Here is a 10,760-nt window from a genome sequence, read left to right as displayed (position 1 = left end):
TATTCAACTAATTCAAATTAGTTATAGTAAGATGATCTTAATGAATAATATTATTGGTAAATCAGGGCCATAGCCATATATCTGTAAAATAAGAGTGACGATGACAACTAGTTAATTTAAATGGTTGCAACAAAGCTTAGCTTCCAAAAGGGAAACATTGATTCAGCTTTATCCAACACTACTACTCTATAATTCTCCCACTTTAATTGCCCAGAATATAAATTATGAACAAAACATACACAATAGTAATAATGTGATATTTTTCACGAACAAGATCTACAATGTAATCACGCAATAGTACCATTATTAGCACTGAAATGATATCCGGCTACAACGAAGAAGAGTAAAGGGAAGAAGAGTTTAAAGATAAAGCAAGCGAGAGATAGAGAGAGAGAGCAGGGTAATTCTATTATTAAAACTATAAGGAAATTGTGAAAAGTTAAGTGAAAACAGTTGGCAAGGGACTACTTATCAGTTGTCACCTTAAAAATGACACATGCTAAAATAGATTAACTAACAAGATTAACTAGCCAATGCTAAATATAAGTTAACTAACTGAGAGTATGTACATTAATTAACTATGCTGAAGTTTAATGTATTTAACTAGCAGTCATACTTAATTGACTAACTCAATCATGATTTCTGCTGTTCAATTTCTCTTCTAGTGCTTCAGTTCATTTGTTGATTCACTGGCATGACCTCTACTATTCTATTATGCTATAGTTGTCACATTTGTTTGAAGGATTGTATCATGGCTACTGTTGCTGCTGCTGTTCTCCCTTTTTGCTTTTTTACATTGCTTCAAGATCACCTTTTCCGTTAACTCTTTTTTATTGAGCCTGATAGAGGGAGACTTGTACTGCTTCAGGTCTTCTACCATTAGTTTTGCCCTGAATTTCAAGAAGGCAGCACTTGACAGTAATTTTGTCAACACATCAATCAATTGCACAATTTCAAGTACATGACTAACTTGAACAACTTTTTTGGTGACATAATTTCGGATAAAATAAAAATCAATTTCAAAATGCTTTGACTTTGAATGCAAAATTGGATTTGCTGCCAATAACACTGCACTGAGATTGTCACAGTATATTGATGGAGATGTTGAGAGTGGGATTTGCAGTTCAATCACGAGGTTCTTGATCCAAATCAACTCAGCAACTAGGTCTGCCATAATTCTATACTCAACTTTAGTGCTGGACCTTGCAACAATACCTTGCTTCTTTGAGCTCCATGACACCAGATTTTTTCCAAGAAAAACATAAAAACCTCTAGTTGATTTTCTATCATCTAGATCACCTCCCCAGTCAAAATCACTGTATGCTGCAATGCTTTGGATACTTGTTTTGTGGAGATGCAGACCGAAGCTAGCTGTGTCACTAACATATCGCATCACCCTCTTTACCAACTTCCAATGCTAAATCAGAGATGTATGCATGAACTGTGACACCTTGCCTACACAATATGCTAGCTCTGGACGAGTGACAGTGAAATACTGTAAGCTCTCTACAATCAATCTATAAAGCTTTGGATTATGGAAGACTGAACCACCAAAGACAGAGAATTTGACTATGAAAGGAAGGGGTGTGTGACAGGGTCTATAATTCTCCATATCTGCCTTTTTAAGTAAGTCTTTTACATACTTCTCTTGGGACAGGAATAGACCACCAACATTAGTCTTAATGACCTGAATTCCATGGAAGTAGCTAGTGCAAATCACCCAGATATTTTAGTGCAAGTTTGTGATTCAACTGCTGGATCACTTGAGAGATTGCTTCTTCAGAATCACTTGTGATGATTATGTCATCAATATACATAAGTACAAAAAGTGTGAAATTTTGTTTGAATCTGACAAAAACAGAAACATCAAACTTTGTGGCACTGAACCCAAAATGTTGCAAAGCTATAGAGAGCTTGTAATACTAGGCCCTTGGTGCCTGCTTTAAACCATAGAGTGCCTTTGTGAGTTTGCATACTAGGTGTCCATCTCCCAGTTCATAGTCTCTTAGTTGCCTCATATACACATCTTCAGTTAAATCACCATGTAAGAAAGTATTATTCACATCAAGCTGCCTAATTTTCTAATTTTTGCACAGAGCCAAAGTTAGCACCATTTGAATTGATATAGGTTTTACTATAGGACTGTATGTCTCAGTGAAATTAAAGTTTGGCCTTTGAAAAAAGCCCTAAGCTACCAATCAGGCATTGTATTTTTGTAGGCTACCATCAGAGTTATATTTAACTTGAAACACCCACCTGCTGCCTATTGCTTTTCTTCCTTCAGACAAGGACATTAATTTTCAAGTATGATTTTGGATTAGAGTATTGTACTCTGCATCCATTGTAGCCTTCTAGGCTGAATTTGGTAAAGCATCTCTTACTAACCTTAGTTCAACATGAGAGAAGACTCTGGGCTGAAATATTCCATTCTTACTCCTTGTGATCATAGGATGAGTATTTAAGATTGTAGGTAAAGGATCACATGTTAAAGGAAGCACAATTTCTAGGTATGAAATAGAAATTGGGATTGGGGTGGCTGATGGTGCTGTTGGTACAGAAAAAGAAGAAGTAGGATGGGGAGCTTGGTTGTTTAGAGTGTTTAAGGAAGTAGAATTAGAATTGATAGTCAAATTTGGTATTGATGAGGGTTGAAAACTGCTTGAGCTAGGCTGGGTAGGTGTTGATGTGTGTGATGTTGAGTTAAGAGTAATTAGAGGTGATGGAACATTTGAACTTGTTGGTAGATTGTTGTTTGGAGTTGGAATTATAAGATTTCTTATGAGAGAGATGGTTGGTGGTAATTGAGAGTGAGGTAGGAAAGTGGGACTTTGAATGTGCCAATTTTGAATGGAAAGTGGTGTTCATCAAAGACCACATTGTTTTGGACTATCACTTTCCCCTGTTCAGTAAGGCATTTGAAACCCTTGTGAAGTGTGCTGTAACCCAGAAAAACACAGGATGCTGACTTGAATTCTAACTTCTGCCTGTTGTATGGCCTCAAGTGTGGAAAGCACAAGTAACCAAACACCTTAAGGCATGTGTAATCAAATTTCTTTGCAAATAACTTGTCAAAAAGGGACTGGTCTTGTAGGTAGACTGCAGTCATAAAAGCTTTCCCCTAATATTTTGTTAGCATTCCAGCACCTACAAGCATTGCAAGACCCTTCTCCACCACATGTCTACGCTTTCTCTCAGCACTGCCATTTTGTTGGTGTTCATGTGGGCAGGAGAACCTATGAATCACTCCTTGTGCCTGCAAATCCTTAGCTAAACTTACATATTCAACAACATTGTCAGACTGAAGCATTTTAATTTTAGTATTCAATTACAGTTCAATCATTTGTTAGAAACACTTAAAGACTGATTTAATTTGAGAATGAGTTTTGATAAGGTACAACCAGGTATATTTACTATAACCATCAATGAAGTTCACAAAGTAATAGTTTCCATTCCAGTCAGGAATAGGGACAGGGCCCCAAATAGCTGTGTATACTAGTTATAAAGGAGCAGTATATAAAGTATTAGAAGGAGGATAGGGAAGGTTGTGAGACTTTCCAATACAGCAGGATTCACAAAGGGTTTTATTTGAAGAACAAACAACATTACAAGATTTTAGAACAGTAGAGACAACATTATTTGAAGGGTGGCCTAGTCTATTGTGCCATAAAAGAAATTGATCAGCTGCTGTGGACACAGTGAGACAAATGCAGCTGAGTTATTTGATAGAGTAAAACTGAGAAACTTGTACATTCCCTTTTCAACCTCTCTATGTATGACAATCTTTTTAGTTTTTTGAGATTTTACATAGCAGCCATGAGAATAGAATTCAAAATAGATATTATTATTACAACAGAATTTATACACACTAACCAAATTCTTTGTGATGTCAGGAACACGAAGTAGTTTGTGTAGCAATAAATTTGTATTACTCAAATAAGTTTTGATAAGAGCTTCTAACAAGGTTAATGTGCAAACCTAATCTGTTTCCTACAATAACTTGATCCGTGCCTTCATAATTCTCTTTCTCAATTAAACTTTATTGGTCTGAGGTCATATAGTGTGTAGCACCCGAGTCTGGATACCAATTTTGATCTTGCAGTGTTGTTGGTGTGGCTAGCACATTGCTCAAATTTGCTTGTGCTTCTTGTAGTGAGTGTGTATTTGACCTACTATACTGAGTTCTTGGACCTTTACTCCTTTCATATCTATACCATCATATCTTGGCAGTATGTCCAAGCTTATCACACTTGACAAATAGGTTTGGCACTGTTGAACACTCTTGAGCCACCATTGTTATTAGTGAATCTTGAATCATTGTAAAATTGAGAGCTGTTATACCACCGAAATTATTTCCTCCTTTAGGCCTTGAATTGTAATAACTTACACCAAATTGTCCATTCTTATTGTGAAAATTTCTGTTACCTGAACCATCAGTTCCTGAATTATAGCTGTCAGTTCTTGAATTATAGCTGTTTGGACCAAATTGTCCACTTTCATTGTAGAAATCTCGACCACCTCTCATATCTTTGTCACCACCTCTGAAACCACCTCTGAATCCGCCTCTTGTGTTAAAATTCTATGAGTATCCTTGTGTGCTTTATGCTACATTTGCCTGTACAAATGAATCTGACTTTCTAAACCTCTCCAGCATGCTTTCATGAGTAAATAAAAGTGATTTCAATTCTCCAACACTGATACTTACTGGTCTTGCAACCACAAAAGTAATTACTGTTCCATATTCTTTATTTAAACCATTTAAGATGGTATTGACATGATCACTCTCCCTCATTGGTTCTCCTACAGAGGCTAAGGCATCAATTATTCCTTTTAATGCCAATACATACTCATTCACTGAGTTGCCTATTTTAATTGTGCTCGATTTGTTCTTCAGCTGAATTATCTTTGCTCTAATTTGAGAAGAAAAATGATCATCTAACTTTTTCTAGACCTTATACAAATAGACACAGCCTACCATTTGTATTGTGAAGGGCTTAGTCATCGAGGCAAGGAGCCAAGACTTTAACAATGTATCATGTCTCTTCCAAATCGCAAATTTTGGTGTTATTTGTCCTGATCCATCAAGCTGTTGAGAAATTATGAAACTTTGAAAGTTTTCGTTGGAAGTTGTGGCTGGATTAAAAATAAATTTTAATTGAAAATTTAGGTTAAATTAAGTTATTAGGGATAATTTAAAAATTTTAAATAATTTTTTAAAATTTAAATAATTTTATCGGTTAAATTCCATTTTTTATAAGTGTAACATTAATTTTATTTTTTTATGAATAAATTTATCAATGTTTAAATTTTTTATAGTTAAAAATAGTTATTTACTCTCAATAAAGTTATAGATGATATGTGTATGAGTAGCTTGTGTTAATTTGTATGTAGATAATTTTTGTATGTCTTGTTTTGGTCAGATTATGAAGTATATTTGATGTGGGTGACAAAAATGGTAGTTTGTAGTTATTACTTATTAGTCACATTAATGATAATACCAAAGGGGATTGGCTATGAATCAAAGACACTAACTCTCTTATTTAAGTCAAAACTTGTAGAACCACTTAAAAAAAAGTTCTAAAATTTTATTCTTGTTAACTTTAAGAATAAAATTTTAATGTAAGATTAATAAAAAAAAAAGAAACTACACATAAAAAAGTATATATTTAAAATAGTGAAAATTCGTATGCAGTTTTTATGTAAAGTTAATATTTAAAAATTAGTAGATAATTTAATAAATTTAACTAAAACACCATCTTATTTTTATATTTTTAACAAACAAAATTATAATTTTAATCTATATTTTTAAGACATAAGGTGGAAAAACTCAAAGAAAAATAAGGTTGAAGAATTATGAAAAAGTGAGTACTCTATAATAAGAAGTGCATAATTATCACTGAAATTTGGGACACACGTGATTTGATTATTTAGGGAGTGGGTGACTTTATTTGAGGTGGTTTATTGTTGCTCTTACCGACACAACGATATAATAATTAAGATTTAATTAATATATGCTTCTTTGTTACTACTAGTATTACCATAGGAGTTTGAGAACATGATGAGATAAATGTTTTGCCCGTGATAAAAGCAATTTGTGTCGTCCAAGCTAAGTCAAAACCCTTGCTTTCCAATCTTTGAACCACACCAAATTTAACAATATAATAATAATATTGTTCGACCTAGGTCAAGGATATTAACTACATGGATTTGTTGATCGATGATGTCTTGAAACGTATATCTTTCACATGCTATTTGAAGGGTGTATGATTACGTTACAGGATATTACGTACTAGTTAGATTTCTCAATCGATAGATAGTATGTTAGTGGATGTCTGACGGACTTCGAACAGTACATTGAAGACAACCGACCTGCATGGACTTTGTTTGAGGAGTTATTGAGTCTCTTATACCGACAAATTTACTATAAAGTACGTTTGGATGCAGGAGATATTTAATGACGGCCTTTCTCAGGGCACAAACAAAGAAATAGTCAGGAGGTACTTAGTATGGTCCGATTTTAGCACTTTGTAATCAACTTTACGGTGGATGTTATAAGTCTTCACACATAAGACGACATCTTCTTTATTCTAAAACTGTTGACCGACTTAGAACTCAGCTAGATCTGTGGTATCCTGTGAATCTTTGGCCCTGAAACTGGATTCTACATCCGAAAACCTTTGCTGTCTCATGGCATCTAAGTCTAGAGTAAAAAAGTGCGGCGGGTACTGTTGAGTTTCCGAGCTCGATGCTCCACCAGCCCCAGCACGAATAATCCTCCCTATATCATCATCAATCATGGCGGGATCCACATCATCGTCATCCCCCTAATACATCTTCCACGGCATTTGGTTCTCCAACCTCTCCAGAAATAGGGATCATAACAGGAGTATTCCTGTTATCACCTATTTCTGCAATCTCATCGCGGTGTAGATCAACTGCAAAAGACGGAGATGCCACCAAATCTCTTGTAGATGCCATTACAGGTAGAAATGAAGACTCGACAATAGAGGTTGAACTAGAGGCTACTGCCATTGCTACTAATTGATGATTCTAGTTTGATCCTCCTAAACTAGAGACCACATCCCCAAACTTGGCCAATAGTTCATGGGTTCTCACCTCTGAAAACTGGCGACGATAGTGAAATAAAACTTGCAAATTATCGTCACTGTCTATTACAAACGAGTAGTACTTCACCCCATCGCAAACAATAGAAATCATAATTCTATAAAATAACTTCTCTACCTGTTTCATTTCATGTAGTCCCAATTTCTGTAATATGGTATTTTGAAAATCAACAAGCCTCGTAGAAGATCTGATAAAGACACTCAACGAGTCCTTGTCAGTAAATTTTATTCTCACTCGCATTTTTTTTTAATCATGCCTTTGTAGTGTACTAAAAATAAAAATCCATCTTCACTAGCCATTGTAAATTTATCTCTATTGAACACTCTACGTTTTGATCCTATTTATATAGCACACACTCCTTAGTAAATTAAATTAAATCAATTTGATTTAATCAAATGCATGCTTATGCTAGTAAATCGAATCTATTAGATTCAACTTATCATGATCTATCAATTCATGTAAATCGGAACAAATTATTTTGATTTATTATATGTTATGGGTCTCTACCATAAATCGAATTATATTGATTCAAATTATATGAATACAACATAAATTGAATCGTATTAATTCGAATTATATAAATACAACGTAAATTGAATTATATTGCTTCGATTTATGTTAATACAAAGTAAATTGAATTATATTAATTCGATTTATATGAAACGAAGGTAAATCGAATTAGGTTGTTTCTATTTATTTAGTTTTAGAATTTTCGTATAGTATTTTTACATTTAATTAAGATATTTATGTAAATTAAAAATTTTAATAGTTTAAACTAATCCTAATCCTTAAGATAAATGGTAGTTTGTTCTTTAAAATATGTTGAATAATGTAATATATATAACCTAATCCTTAAGAGCAATCTATTGTATATAAATAGTTTTGCACGTAATTCCCCTAATGACCAAAGCATTGATATCTATCACTCTATACGCAAAGTTTGTGCTTTAATTTAATTAGCTATATATAGATTGAAAGTTTGGAACGAAAGTGGTTCCTTTTGAATAAGATAGAAAGTCCGTTACCTTAAAGTGGGTTTATTTTTCTTCGGTTTTCTTTTTCCTGTCTACCACCTAATGAGCATCGTGTAAAATTTCCTTTTGTTCTGTTAAAGCCTTTTTTTCTAATTAATTAATTAAAGGGCTAAAACTTATGGAAATCAAAGAGAATATAATGATAAGAAATGATTTGTTGAGAGAGATGACCCTACACGGTTTATGTCTCAATCTTTAATCGACATGATTGTTACAGTAGTTGTGATTCTCACTCTAAACATATATATATTTGTGAGTGATAAAATTAAGAAAAAGAATCTTTGTAGAAATTGGGATATCACTCGTAGAAATTTTGTCTCACCAATATCTTTTTTTCCTTTACTAGTACTTCCTTGCTTTTTCCTTTTTATGGTATATTTTTTCATTCCATCACTTAATTAATTAATTAGCGGAATATATTGATTGTCACAAGTTAATTAAGAGGACCATTCATTCGAGTAAAATTATTCTAAATTTCATATCAACTTATCTAGTGGATATGCATTTGGTTTAAAGTTAAATATCCAATTCCATTCTGATCTAAGTTTTGAAATTATACGTTATAAGTCAATCTAGTTTTTTTACTATCACAGTATCACCTATTATTATCGTTAAGGCTATGTTTATTTATAAATACAGGATATTGTGACATTGATATAAAAATATAAAATTATATTTTGCATATGAGATATAGACAAAGATAATATATTCTGAAACACTAAATTAATGTATTTTATATTTTTTTATAAAAAAATATAAAAATATTAGACAGAGACATAATTTATTTTTTAATTTTATTTTATTATTATTATCAAATTTTTATAATTATATTTTATTCTAAATTTTGTATTAAAAAAGTTAAATTGAATTTTTTATTATTTATTCTATCTGATATTTAATTTATCATCAAATAAAATATAAAAATATTAATTATTATGTCTCTTATTATTTGTATCATGTTTTTAATATCTTATTTTAACTTATTTTTAAAACCAAATGCAGCCTAATTGACATACACATCAATATATCATGTGGCATTTAAATTTATAATGACATTTCACATGTTAATATTTATAATAGTATTCATTTTTAAGACTAATAAGAACACCATTTGTAATCTAGAGGTGGCCAAATTTTTAATTATTTATAAAAATTTATTTAATATAACTTATAAAAAAGATTTTTTAATTTGATATTTTTTAAAAATTAGATTCTTGGATCCGTCCCTGTCTATGTCATAGTTGGAAATATTCAATAACAATAATAATAAAGTCTTATTTCATCAAATGAAGTCGTTAAATAAAATTTTTTATTTAAACAAAATGATTTTTATTGTTAATTTCCTATCAACTAATTTAGTGGAAATGCATTTTGTTGGGTGATTGATGACTATACGATGAAAAGAAAAGGGTTATACATGCAGGTAGTATATATTGTGAAGAAGAATATATTGAAATCCATTCACATTGGCCAAGAGTGTTTTAGATTTATAAACCAAGCAGAGAGCATATATAGATGATTTCTTTTAAGAAGCACAACATAAGAGAATATTAACTGGATGGCAACCTTTTCAGACACTTAGGATAAAAATCTGAATCATATATTATCCTTTTCAATTTCTTTTACATAAAATAATAAAGGTATATGTGAATGGATGAGTTGATTAATATTCTTCCGAAGTGTCATGAGATCGTTTCTTCGGAATGTGGCTTTCCTATAATATGAAAAAATGTGCCTTTGAAAATAGACTACAATCCATCAATAATGGGAGAATTTTTTCTTCACTTCAACCCCACACATTGAAGCATTCAAAAGTATTAAAGAAGAGTTGTATTTATTTTATATTATTATTAATTTTTTTCATTTGAATCTTAGCTATAAACATAGACACAAAATCAATTTGAGTTAGTTAAATGATTAGTTCATTATTTATTTAAGTAAATTTTAGATTTCAAATCACGCATTGTTTATATAATAATTTATTGATGACAAATTTTTAAATAAAATTTAAATGGTGAAAACTTAGGTGCAGTCGACTTCACGTGAAGTTGAATAGCTGAGAGCCGTTAGATGAAAATTTAGTCAAATCATCTAACGACTCTCAATTATCAACTTCACATAAAGTCGACTGCACTTGAGTTTCCACCAATTTAAATTCGCGACATTTTAATTATTAGCTTGTCTAATTGAAAAATACCGTAAAAAAAAAAAAACACAGGATAATCCCTAAATAAAGTAATTGAAAATTTTTTTTTTCTATTTTTTTTGGTTGAGTGTATGTTGTGTGAAAGATGGATGATAAGGTTCCCCACAAATCTAGCTAGTAGTTAGACTAGAGAGTGATGGAAGATAATATGCGATCGATATTTTGACAAGAACCCATTAACATACATAAATCTTGGCTTTGTTCCCTGTCTCAATCTAACATTTTTTGTTGCTTCACTTTATTTAAATAAATCCACACATTACATATATTCTCTTTGGAAAAAGATACACATAATTGTGGGAGAGAGATGGTTGGTCCTACAAATAAAAGTCTTTTTAGGTACTCAATTATCAAACTCAAAATTGGTTCTTTCTCATGGGAGTAGGCTAGGTACACAA

General features: G+C 31.9%; 1 long non-coding RNA gene across 1 annotated transcript; it reads left to right on the top strand.

The window, feature by feature from the left end:
• Positions 5,144-10,302, top strand: LOC110262718. Its single transcript, XR_002347708.1, has 2 exons — positions 5,144-5,174; positions 10,239-10,302. It is a non-coding gene; the product is annotated as an uncharacterized LOC110262718 (long non-coding RNA).

The sequence above is a fragment of the Arachis ipaensis genome, chromosome B05 (genome assembly GCF_000816755.2).
Source record: "Arachis ipaensis cultivar K30076 chromosome B05, Araip1.1, whole genome shotgun sequence".
Classification (NCBI taxonomy): domain Eukaryota; kingdom Viridiplantae; phylum Streptophyta; class Magnoliopsida; order Fabales; family Fabaceae; genus Arachis; species Arachis ipaensis.
The sequence above is the reverse complement of the archived record's forward strand: the minus strand, read 5'-3'. Positions and strand labels throughout refer to the sequence as shown.